General features: G+C 51.7%; 1 pseudogene; it reads right to left on the reverse strand.

Annotated features, from left to right (window-relative positions):
* Positions 1–6391: 6391 nt before the first annotated feature.
* On the reverse strand, positions 6392–6884 carry LOC110312083 (annotated as a pseudogene).
* Between the last annotated feature and the right edge of the window lie 5745 nt (positions 6885–12629).

A 12629-nucleotide genomic window follows, 5' to 3' on the forward strand; every position in this document is an offset into this window, starting at 1 on the left:
CACCTGGCTCTTGTCTCAAGGCAATTGCTGACCCATTGTGGCCCCTGGAATGTCTAGGTCCTGGGGGTACTGATAACTTCAGGGTGCACATAGACAAATGGAGACAGAAGATACAGTCAAGGGGAGGTAAAAACAGGGCCCTCACTTCAGCTAAGAGGACAGCCTCACACTAATGGTCTCCTGCCCCCATCTGCCTCCCATACAAACAGTATGGCTGCTGTATTCTGGACTAAGGGTCCAGGAAGATGTCCTGAGAGGATTTGGGGAAAAGGATGGTCAGACTGGATGGGCAATAGTATCCTCCCAGGTCACCAGGGCCCCCTGCTGTCTAGAAGTCCCCACAACTCTAGAACAAACAAACAAACAGACGGACTGATGGACAGCTAGGGTCTGAGCCTGTTGATTTAGCTGCCCACTTGGCGGAAGAAGCCAGCCACATGGGGAGTCCGCTGTCCATCTTCTAGCCATAAGAGTCCCTTACCCCGGGTACTGTCAGGCAGAGGTGTGGTTCAGGGCCTCTGAGGGCCTAGGCTCAGCCTGGGGTTGGAGGTGGTGGCAGGAGGTGACCTGTGGAGCAGGCAGCTGAGGAAAACAGCCTCTTCCCCTCCCCTCTTTGGCCACAGCAGGAGCCAGCCAGCTCTAAGGAGGTGTGCTAACTCAGGGTGAACAAGCCAGAAGATTGCCAAAAACCCTTCAAGATTCCTCTTGTCTGCAGAACACCCAACAATACACATACTGCCACAACACACAGGAACACTTGGGAGCACTTATCTGAACATGAATGCATATATGGGCACACATACTCACACATGTGAGCATGCCATAACATATGCCACCATTGGCATAACTGTCTTCATGCACAGAACTGGACAGGAACACAGACACATGAGCACAGGGACTTACACACAATTCATGTTGTACATGCAGACACTTGCCCAGAGTACACACATACAGATCTGGTCACACATGCAGGCTTACCACCCACATAGGTTGCTGTAACTGCTCTTCACTGGTGTTGACACACATTTTGGAAATTTAAGTGGACTTTTGATTGACAATGCCCTTGTAAAACCCTCTGCTGTGCAGTAAGGGAAGAATTAAGTACATTAGTCCATTCACAACTGCTGTTTGCTAAACGTAACACAGTCAGGTGATGTGCTGAGGAGGAAGGGTTTATTGTCCAGGTCAGTGTCCTGAACACTATGTACTAGAAGAGTGTCCCAGGGGACCATATCAGTAAAGATGACCCTTTTCAATGAATCCACATGGAAGGCATTGTCCATGCCAAGCTGCTAGCCCTGAGTCTGGCATGTTGGTAAATAAGCCAGTTATGAAGGCCTAGGATCCTGGCAATCATTCCATATGTTGTTTTTCTTATAGATACGTAAAGTAAAATAAACATAGGGAGACTATTTTTCAATAGATTTGGTTTATTTATGTACATGCATGTGTGTCTTTGTGTGTCTGTGTGAGCCACGCGCACAGTACCTGTGCAGGTCAGAGTGTGGCTCAGATCTCCTGCAGCAGCTGTATTTCCAGGGAGCCACCATGTGGTTTCTAGGATTTGAACTCAGTCCCTCTGCCAAAGCAGCAAGTCTTCTTTTTTTTTTTTTTTTTTTTTTTTNAGCCACGCGCACAGTACCTGTGCAGGTCAGAGTGTGGCTCAGATCTCCTGCAGCAGCTGTATTTCCAGGGAGCCACCATGTGGTTTCTAGGATTTAAGGAAAGAGGATGCTGAAAAGTCAAAACTGTAATTATTTATGTTTTTTTTTTTTTTTTTTTATTGTCCCGCAGCCCGCAGCAAGTCTTCTTAAACACTGAGCATCTTCCTGGCCCCCACAAGAGAATGCTTTGGCTTTGTTTGAGGCAGGGGCTCACTGTGAAACCATGGTGACTTTGAACTCTCATACTTGCCTCCACCACCTGAATGCTGGAATTGTAGGTGTGTTCCACATGCCCAGTGAAACTTGGATTTGTGTGTGTGTGTGTGTGTGTGTGTGTGTGTGTGTGTGAGAGAGAGAGAGAGAGAGAGAGAGAGAGAGAGAGAGAGAGAGAGAGAGAGAAGTGGGCAGTTAATTCATATCCTCGTACTCATTGCAACAGCAGAGCTGAGCTGCTTAGAGAAATTCTTTAATTTGTGGTGAAACTTTTTCTCATAAGGACTTCTTTTGCCCCTCTCTGTCCTCTCTGCCCTGTGTCCTGCCTCCAGGGCTCTGACTTCCCCACTGGCATAGGTATTGGCCAGAAATTTGGTCTGATGTTTTGAGCCCATGTGCCCAGAGCCCATGAAGGCAAATCTTTCTCTGGCTCCACTTTCTCAGGAAACTCCCACTAGCTTGGAGATTAAGCTGTCCAGCCTGTCACAGGCACAGAGATGCTGCTGTCACATAACAGGGAGGATAAAAGAGCAGAGGAATCTGATGGACAAGATGTATGGAGTCCCTTTGTCACAGGCCGGACGGGAGCCCAAGCCATCCAGGACTGATGGGGACAGAGGCTTGGATACAGCATGAGAGATACGGAGACGCCCTGGTGGAGGACAAGTGTGCTGGCCAGGTTCTGCCAGCTTTGCTAGTGCCACCCCATACAGATGCAGGAAAGGCATGGAATGCTGTTCCAAAGGGAAGGAGGGCTCCCTGACACAGTGGCCATATCTTCTTGTCCTTTCAGAGCAGAGGAGCCATGAGAGTGAGATGGAGCCACATGGTGAGATGCATTCTGTGGTAGATACTGAGGTGGGCCCCTGGCCTCAGTTTTGTCACCTGGAAACGATGTGAAGAGTGCTGCAGACCCTGGAAAATGGGCAGACCAAGCTCATGCCTCTCACTCACCTCCTCTGCTGATGTTACCACTACTGAGCTCCCTTGGGGCCTTCCTACATCCCAGCTGGTCCCTAAGCACTCTGAGATGACCATTGCCTGCGCCATACTGCCTGGAATTGGGAGAGAGAAAGCCCAAGGAGCTCACTCCAGGAATGTCCAGTTAGGCACCCTCTGCTCAATTTCCATTGGTCCCTAAGTCACAATGCAGCCTAGATTTCCCAGGTCCAAGAGCATAGCCCAGTCCCACCCAGGCCCTGACAAATCCCTTCTCTGGGGCTTTGCTGAGCTAGCTTGGAATTTCTCAAAAACAAACAAATGGGGGAGTCCATAGCTGTGGTTCCCAGAGCTAAGAAAGGTTCTTCCTGCATTTGCCTGAGTCTGAGCTGGCTGAGGTTCCAGGCCTGCTGGGCTAGACCCAAGCTCAGAACCTCAAGTCAGGGCAACACCAGCCGGTCCTGCCCCTTAATCATCAGCTGAGAATGGCAGGAGTCTGGGCAGTCAGTGAACAGGATCTAGGACAGGGACAGACAGCTACTGGTGGCTGCCTGGGCTGAGGTATCTTGGTAGGTGGCTGGGGCTTGTATGGTGAGGGGTGGCCTGGGGCTTGTATGGCCTGGCTTCATGTGGAGGTGACTCAAGGCAGCCATCAGGTGGCAGTGGTGTTGGGTCCTCAGCAGAACAGGGTATAGAGGCTCTGTGGGAATGTGGGGGTGGGAAAGATGGGTTGGGGGAGGGGCTACAGATCTGGGGGGCTGGGGCCAGGGCAGGCTATCGGGAGGGGGCTCTTGCCAGGTGGTCTTAATCTCTTCAGTGAAATAGGAGTCCTGGGGCGGGTGGGGGAGATGGGAGCTGAGACAGCTGTGGGACAGGGAACTGGCCTGACAGCCCAGGGGCCCCAGGCCAGAGCCCGGCTGCAGCGCCTTCTCCCTTTCCAGTACTAGTACCCTGGATCATCCCCGGGCTAAGCTGGTTCTGCCCTCTTCACCACACATTTTGTTAAAGTGATTTCTCAGCTGGGAGGACCTGTCATGCATCCGTGTACAGGGGTCTTCAAGGCAGGCTAGGGACCGGGTCCATTCTGCTTTGGTAGAAGCCACTATCCCATGTGGGTCCCCATTAAACTGTTGAAGCTCTGAGGTGGTGTGAGGTTGACATACAGAGGGGGAGGAGCCTCTGGTCAGGCATGGACCCCTGAAGCTCCCCCAGCCAGCTCAACACTGGGATTAGGATTGAGGGGAGGGTCCGTCCTACTTAGTCGATTATCTTTTTCCCAGGGGGAGCCTCTGAGAGATGGGAAACTGAGGCTGAAAGGAGGTGGATAGGGCTGGCTAGATGGTAAGTCACAGGAAGCCTGGAGGCCCTATCCTTCTCTGTGTAGTTTATACCAGCTGTCCCAGGAAGACAGACAGATGGACAGGAGCCTTTACTGGTGCCCTGAAGACGGTCCAGCCCCTCCCTCCATGGTGACTGCCAGGACCCTGTGACCAGAAGCCACCCCACAGTGTGTGGGCGGGCGGGCGCCAGGCTGTCTCATGCTTCACTGGAAACAAGTGGGGCCCCCGAGGCTTTTGGGAGCAACCACGGTGCCCACTGAAGCCAGAGGTCAAGGGGTACCTGGAGAAACTGAGGCAGCACTCCTTGATAGGCCAGTGGGGAGCAGGCTGGGCAGGAGCTCCTGGGTGACATCATGTGGGCTTTCTGTGTTTGCTTTGGTCCTGAGTCCCATGTGGACTAAGCCCCTAGCCCTATGCCCCCTCTGGGTTCTCTGACCTGTTACTGAGGTCAGATGAGCAGGTCTTGGGGTTGTACCCCTGCGGCTGAGGGGCCTAGGGCTTTGTTCTCATGATCTGCTCCCTGGGACTCTCAGGTCACACAGCATTTGCCAGTAGTGTTTCACTCTTCCGTTCAGGCTAGCTCAAGGTGGCCAAGATACCAAGGCTAGGGACCTGACTCACATCTGAGGAGTGTGCAAAAAGTACTGGATATCTTGGTGAGTGGTCCCTGAGGCCAGTTAAGGTAATTCTTATGCAGTAGAGCTGGAGCCATGTGGCCTGTCGATGCAGGGGAGTCACCCAGTACAGGAGAGAGGTCTCAGTGTAGCTCGTGTTGCTCCCACTGGACCTCTGCGTAGCCACTTGGATGACTGTCACATCCACCTCACAGGCTCTTTTGCAACTGTGTGCTTTCGGGACATTTGCTCTGAGCAGCTGGAGTTTATTATTTTTTGCTTATTTATTTATTTATTTATTTATTTTACTTTTAGAGTGTTCAAACTTATCTACTGTTTAAATCCAAGGGTAAGATTGCACGTGTTGTTCATATGCAGTACAGCTCACTGAGGTGTGCATGTGCACACTGTGGAAATTGTCAGATGCAGACAGCAAAGGCGTGACCTTGAAGAGTTATATGATGCTGCTAGGACACTTAAATCTCTGCTCTTTGGCATCTTCAAGAATATGATTTATGAGCTATAGTTACCCCAAAGTACTGAAGGGTTCTTCACCCTCTCCTGTCTGACTGTAACCACATGTCCTGATCAGCATCTCTCCAGCTCCCTGTCAGAGTCCTGACAACCTGCATTCTGCCCTGGAAGAGAATCGTTTAGACTGTCTGTGAGTGAGAACATGTAGAACCTGTCTTCCTGTGCTGGCTTGTCCCGTGATATGGCATTTCATATCATTCTACTCTGGCAAATGGAGATTGTGTTTCTCTCTTGTTTATTTCGTGTGTATGTGTGTGTATGTGTGCATGTGTTCACAGGTGCACATCCGTGTGTGCGTGTGTGTGTGTGCCAGTGCCATAGGCCAGCCTCAGGCATGTCCCTCAAGGGCCATCCACCTCATTGTTTGGTCTCTCAAAGGAGCTGGTGCTTGCCAAATAGGATAGGTTGGCTGGTCACTGAGCTCCAAAAATTCTGCCGGCTCCATTTCTCCAGCACCCACTTTTTAAAATTTTGACTGTTGTGAATGAACTCAGATCTTTTTGTTTGCACAGACAAGACTTAACTGATTGAGCTATCTGTCCAGCCAGCCCAGTGTGTTATGAGGCAGGGTCTCAAGTACTGCATGCTGTCCTTGAGCTGCCCGTGTAGCTGGCAATGACCACGAGCTATGACTATTTTGTCTCCATATCCGAAGTGCTGGCCAACACCACCAAGTGCACCCCAGATCTCAATGTTTTTAATGGTTGGGTTGTATACCACTGTATTTTCTTTTCTTTCTTTCTTTCTTTCTTTCTTTCTTTCTTTCTTTCTTTCTTTCTTTCTTTTTCTTTTGTTTTGTTTTTCGAGACAGGATTTTTCTGTATAGCCTGGCTGTCCTGGAACTCACTCTGTAGACCAGGCCGGCCTCAAACTCAGAAATCTGCCTGCCTCTGCCTCCCAAGTGCTGGGATTAAAGGCATGTGCCACCATGCCCGGCGGACTGCATTTTCTTTTCACATTCATCGTTTGTGGATACTCAGGTTGTTGCCATATTTGGTCCATCATGGACAGTGCTGTCATAAATATGAGCATGCAGACAGCACCTCTTTCATTTCCTTTGTTGTAGACTGCTGAATTAATTTAATTCTTTTTTTTGATTCAATAAAGTTTTATTTTCCCAAATGTACAGCTGATTGAACCTGTTCACGCATCTTTGCCAGCAGCTGGAGCGTCTCCACCCTTTGTGTTTCTGGGGTAAATTACTTGGGCTCTGTGCTTTGAAACCAGCTTGGTAAGTCCTTTACTAAGGAGCTCCTGAAGGGCTGCCCTGGCCAAGGAACCGCGAATCTTCAGTCTGTCGGAGACCACGGCTGGAGTAATAAGCTTATAGTTCGGAACCTCCTTACAGAGCTTGTCATATGTCGCTTTGTCGAACAGGACAAGATTGTTCAACTTGTCCCGAACTTTGCCTTTGGACCACTTCTTCTTCTTCTTGGCCTTGCCACCAGATTTATTTACTGGATCTTTATCCTTTTTGGCCGACTTTCCAACATCTTTCTTTTTCTTGTCGTCTTTGGGTGGCATGGCGAAGCTCAGAGAGTCGTGCGGACCACAGCAGCCTCGCTAAGATGTCGGAAAAAAAGCAATTTAATTCTTTATTAAAGGAAAGTCTGAAGTTTCCTTCAGACTGTTTCCCCTAATGGATAGACTTTTTTTTTTTCACCCCAAGACAGTGTTTTTCTGTGTAGCCCTGGCTGTTCTGGAATTCATTCTGCAGACCAGGATGGCCTTGAACTCAGTGATCTGCCTGACTCTGCCTCCTGAGAGTTGGGACTAAAAGCATATACCATCAATGCCAACTAGACTACTTTTCACTCTGGTCAGGAATATATAAGGGACTCCTTTCTCCATATCCTTTTTTTTTTTTTTTTTTTTTTGAGTGCTAGAGATACTGGCCACGTGTTTGTCTTACTTGAGAAGCATCTAGTCAGCATGTTTGTTTGTTTGTTTGAGACAGGACCTCTTGTGTATCAGGCTGGTGTAGAACTTGCTATGTAGCTAAGCATGATAACCTGGATCTTCCGATTCCCCTTGTTCCCACCTCAAATGTGGTGGGCTTTAGCCTTGCCAGCTGAGCCTGGTTCTGGTTCCACTGCAGTCCTTGAAATGGTACCTGGGGCTTCATGCATGCTAGGGAGATGCGCTACACACTGAGCCACATTCCCACCCCTCTCTTTAGCCTTCCAAGGTGGGTTTAGAGGGCTAGTGGAGGGTTTGGGTGGCAGTTTGGTTTTGCTATTGAGCCCTTTGGGCTCTGCCCCCTCCATGGAGAAGTGCAGGCACCCTGTGTTCTGCTCTGGGCTCCTTATGTGAACAGAAGCCTTTAGTTTGGTGACATCCCCCATGTATACGTTTGCTGCCTATGCTTTTGACAATAGTTCTTAGTTTGGCAAGATGAAACAGGGTAGACACCTGCAGAGCTATCATAAGGCTCCTTTCATATCAATCAAAGCAGTCCATGTCGAGGAGAAGCATGTTCTGAGAGATTTGCATGAAGAGGTTTGCTCCCCAAAAGCCCTCCTTCCCTGTGGGCAGTAGGACACAGAGTCATAGGGGCTAGGGGAACAGGCATCATCCTGACTCTAACCCTTCCTGGATTTGCATCCTAGCAACAGAACCAGCTAGAGGACACTGGTCCAACTCTGGTTCCGGTTTCAGCATCTGCCCCAGGAGCAGAGACTCATCAATGCCTGCCAAGATGCTGTAGACTCTGGGTCTCATCTTTGCTGAACATAGACTGTCCTTGGTAGCCCAGGACTGACAGTGTGTAGTGTGATCACATGGAGGGAACTAAAGGCGATTTTCAACATTGCAATGGAAAAAAAGAAAGGAAGGAAGGAAGGAAGGAAGGAAGGAAGGAAGGAAGGAAGGAAGGATGATAGAACATCCTAGGTTGGACACAGAAATGGGTCCAGGCTTCGACCAGGTCACTCAGGCTTCCCAGGGACCTGGGCTGAAAGTTACTTGAGCCCAGAAGCTCAACATCAGACCAGGTGACACAGTAAGATCCCATCTTAAACAACAACAACAAACCACCCTCAACTCCCCACAGATGTCAGTGTATGTTGTGCACACACACACACCACCCCTAGCCTATGGTTCAACAACCATTTCAAGAACAAACAGGGCTAGAGAGCTGCTCTGCGGTTAAGAGAACTTGCTGTTCTTGCAAAGGATCAGAGTTGGGTTTCCAGCACCAAATGGCACCACTACACACACACACACACACAGAGGCAAAGAGTCATACACATAAAAGAAAATTAAATAAGTCTTGAAAAGAAACTGAAATAATCATTGAGCCTCAGCACACTAAATAACGCTTGCTCCATACACCTCATACGCTGGATGAATTAGCAAGTGTGGATGCTGCAGACATTGTTCCAGGGTACCAGATACCATCTCCTTCACTGCCTATGTTACCTCTTTTAATGTGGCCTCATGTATCCTTCGCTCGGACTTTAAGGCTGGATGCGTCCAAGTTAGTGCCCAGGCTCTTCTAAATCTCCTGGTAGGCCCCACCTCTCCAAAACATTTAGTCTTTGTCTCAGTCCCCATCCCGAGAGTAGCTCCCATGCCAGTGTAGACAGCTAGGATCAAGCATCTTGGATTTCAGATATAGAGACACACACCCCCCCAACTGGTGGCAGCTGACACCTGAGTCTGCCCTACCCAGTGGCCAGGAACAGGGGTGAGTGACCTGGTCGAAGACAGCCACCATGGGAAACAGGAGACCTCACTGTCACTCATTCTACTTCTAGAAGGGACAGAACAGGGTGAGACCGTGGGCATCTACATGGACCTTGGATTAGCCAGGGGCCCTTCCATGTCCTAGCCTGGCCTTGCCTGGGCGCTCCCACCCCTCTTGCTATCTGCCTGCCCCCCTCCTGCTGTCCACCCTGCACCCCAGGCAGAAAATGGCATTTCCTTTGGCCCCGCCCCAGGGAGCGGCACAGATCTGGCAAAACAAACAGGCTGCTCCTCCTGTGACTGCTGGCTGCTGATGGATGGCCAAAGCGGCTGGCTGTGCTGATGGACAGCCACTCGTCATGTGTGGGCCAGGCCAGGCCCGCTCAGACACACAGGAGCAAGCATGAGCTGAGGTACCGGCTCCGCCCATTCTGAGACTCTTCCAGGGTGGATAACCAGGGGGCTCCCTGGAGTCAACATCTCCAGTGGGATCTAAGAGTTCTAGTAAAGGCCCCTTCTGCAAGTGAGGGACAAGTTAGATATGGCTCTTTAAGGCCTAGCTCCCACTGCTGCCCCAGGGCACTCTTGGCCCACAAGCCTTTGTCTGCACGCACAACTACACATGTGAGCACACACACTGTCCAGCCCTAATAGACCCCAAGCAGGCTTCTTAGTGCTGGAATTATGGGATGAGCTTGGCACCAGGGAGGGGAAAGTGGGGCTCAGCCCTGGCGAGGGGTTGTGGGCACAACAAGAGCAGGGCCTGGGCTGACATGCCTTTTGACCTAGCTGCCTACAAAGTTTCTAGTTCCACATCAGCCCTTCTGCCCTCGGCGCAGCGATGGAGACCTTGCTGTACAGCTGGGTGAACTGAGACTGACAATCTGGCAGGAAGCACACAGGCCCGGGCTGAGGTGGGCACACATGCTCCAGAGCCCCTGTCTCAGGCAGCCCTTCCCCCATCTTCTGATCATGCTGGGCTCAGAGTCTTCTGACGGCTGGTCACCTGTAGGACTAGCCCAAGGGACCCACCCCCATCCCTACTTCCCAGCCCATACATCCAGGCCACCCAGCTGGTGACTGGCTGGAGAGGAAGGGGCAGCTGCAGCCAGGCCTCTGACCCCGCTACTGCCCAGCTCCACCGAGGCAGTCTGGCCCAGAGGAAGCTTCTGAGACCCCTACTTCCTGAACCTCAGAGGGTAGGGCGGCCACTTCCGGCAAGAGCCCTTGGCCCTGCCCTCAATGCCTTCTGCATGGTCTGTGGTCCCCCAGTCCCCCAGTGATGTGTTTCCTGTGGAGAGTTAAGGCTGGGACCCAGACATTCATTCAGATCCTGGGTCAACAGGGCAGGAAGCTGGGGAGAGGGGGAGGACTGAGCTTTGAGCAGCTACCCCCTAAGCTAGAAAGGACAGTAGAGCAGGATGGGGGTCCCCGACCAGACCTGTGAGTTCAAAGCACAGAGAGAATAGTCTGTATAGCTGGTACCCTCGTAGGTGGCCAGACTCAGCAGAGCGCACCACAGCTCCCTAGGAGACGGACGGCTTTAATGACAACTTGACACAGATTAGAATTATTGGAGCAGGGTGTGGTCACTCAGGCCTTTAATCCAAGTATTGCAGAGGCAGAGGCAGGCAGATCTCTGTGAGTTCCAGGCCAGCTAGGTCTACACAGAGAAACCCTGTCCATCATTTGAGAAGGAAGCCCCACCTGAAGAACTAACTGTTCTGCTGGCTTTAGTTGATGTGAAGACCGGCCTCCCCAGTGTGGGCGGTGCTTTCTGATTGCGAAGCTTCCCCACCTTCTACTCGGTGTCTCAATCTCCACAGAGTAGATCTGCCCTGTTGCCGCAGCTGCTGCGGTTTCCTCTCCTGATGGCAGAACTGGTGTTTCCGGGACTAAGGACCAGCAGCTCTTCTGGAAATTTCCAAGTTAGCAACCTCAGACTAGGACTGCTGAGGTGCCTGGTCCTCGCCTGAACGTGTGTGACAGCCACTGCTCCCTCTGCTGGGGCACCTAGCCTCTCAGGTGTGGAACAGCTGTTGTTATTATTTTGAAGTAATCTGATTTAATAAACAGTAAATTGATTTATTAAACTATAGATGCATAAACATATATTCATTTGCTCAGTTCTGCTCCTCTACAGAGCAGTGACAGATGATTCTAGAGTGGGGCATGTGTGCAGGAGTACAGCAGATAGCTAGGAACCAGCACAGGAACCCAGTCATATCCCATCTGCCTGGGCTGTATAGCAAGATGAAGAGGGCTCACAGAAGCCCTCTGTGTGAGTCTTCAGAGTCCTGTATGGTGATAGGACGCACTGCTCCTCCATGCTGGCATGAGGGCAGGAAACCTGGGGTCTGGCTCAGGCTGGCAGAATAGAGTCAGATCTAAGCCCCAAATATCAAGGACTGTCCGTGTGCACCAGCAGAGGCGATGTGGCTTGCGAGGATCACTTCCTGGCTAGCAGCATCCTATGAGACAGCCTGGAGAAGGGCCTGGGGTACAGGGTTCCCCTGAAAGGGTGCAGGGAGCTCCAGGAGAGAGAACAGTTGTGCTGTCTGCCCAGCCCCTGGCTGTCTTCTCGTACCCTGGCCTGGCCCTCCTAGCTCCCCAGTCTTGCTAGGCTCCCTGAATTTTCCACAGCCCTCATGCCCAGGCTCCGTGAGTGAATTAGAGCTCAGTCCCTGCTCCAGCCGTACTTTCTCCCATGTCCTACAGCCAGAGCCCAGGCCTCTCTCTGTCCACCAGCTAAGAAACAGAGTATGAGGCACTGGGGACCAGCCGTGCAGGCAGTAACCAGGCCCCAGCCCTCTTCCTGAGCCACCAGGCCAGGCTTGGGCAGTCAGCCCAGTCCAGCTGCCCCTGCTCTGGGCCCCAAGAGGGGGTCAGGAGCTCAGCACCACCCCTGTGGCCTAAATATAACCCGAGCAGGCGGCTGGCCGGGAATAGAGACCTCTGTCAGCCATGAGCAGGTGTGGTGGGAGGGTAGTCATTGTGATTGGCAGCAGGGTGGGTGGGCGGGCAGGCAGCCAGTCACAGGTCATGTGAGTGTCCGGTGGCAAGACTGAGGGTGGAGCCTTGTGTCCTCACAGGACTGCCTGGTGCCCGTCTCGCCTGCTCACCCATGCCCCATGTCTAGGCTGCTGACAGGTTCTCAGGAAGGATGGACACCCAGCACACCAATCTGGCCTGGCCTGGCCACTGTGACTGGCCACATTCTGGTCTCATGGGGACAGACCTGGCCAACCAGTCAAGTGCCACCACTGAGCATATTTGAAGTCCTATCTCTGGTACTTCCCAGTGTTCCTCTGTCCTTGACTCTGGAGCTTTCTGACCCCTTTACCCTCAAGACCCCTCCTACTCAGTGATTTTGTCCTTATTCTCTTCCATGGCAGCCCCCCACAGCCCCTGCATCTCCTAGACACCTTGAGTCCCTTGGCCACCTCCACTGCTTGGCCAGTGTAAGTGGACTTGTGTTCCAGCCTCCAGCCTGGAGGTAAGGTCTTCTGAGCTCTGGGTCACTGGAGTAGGAGCGGGGCTCTAAAGCAGTGCAGCTCAGCCCACCCATGTCCACTCTCAGACAGCATCCTGGACTCTGGGTCTTGTCAGGGCCTGCCTCCCAAACCCAGCACATGCCC

Source organism: Mus caroli, chromosome 16, assembly GCF_900094665.2.
Source record: "Mus caroli chromosome 16, CAROLI_EIJ_v1.1, whole genome shotgun sequence".
Classification (NCBI taxonomy): domain Eukaryota; kingdom Metazoa; phylum Chordata; class Mammalia; order Rodentia; family Muridae; genus Mus; species Mus caroli.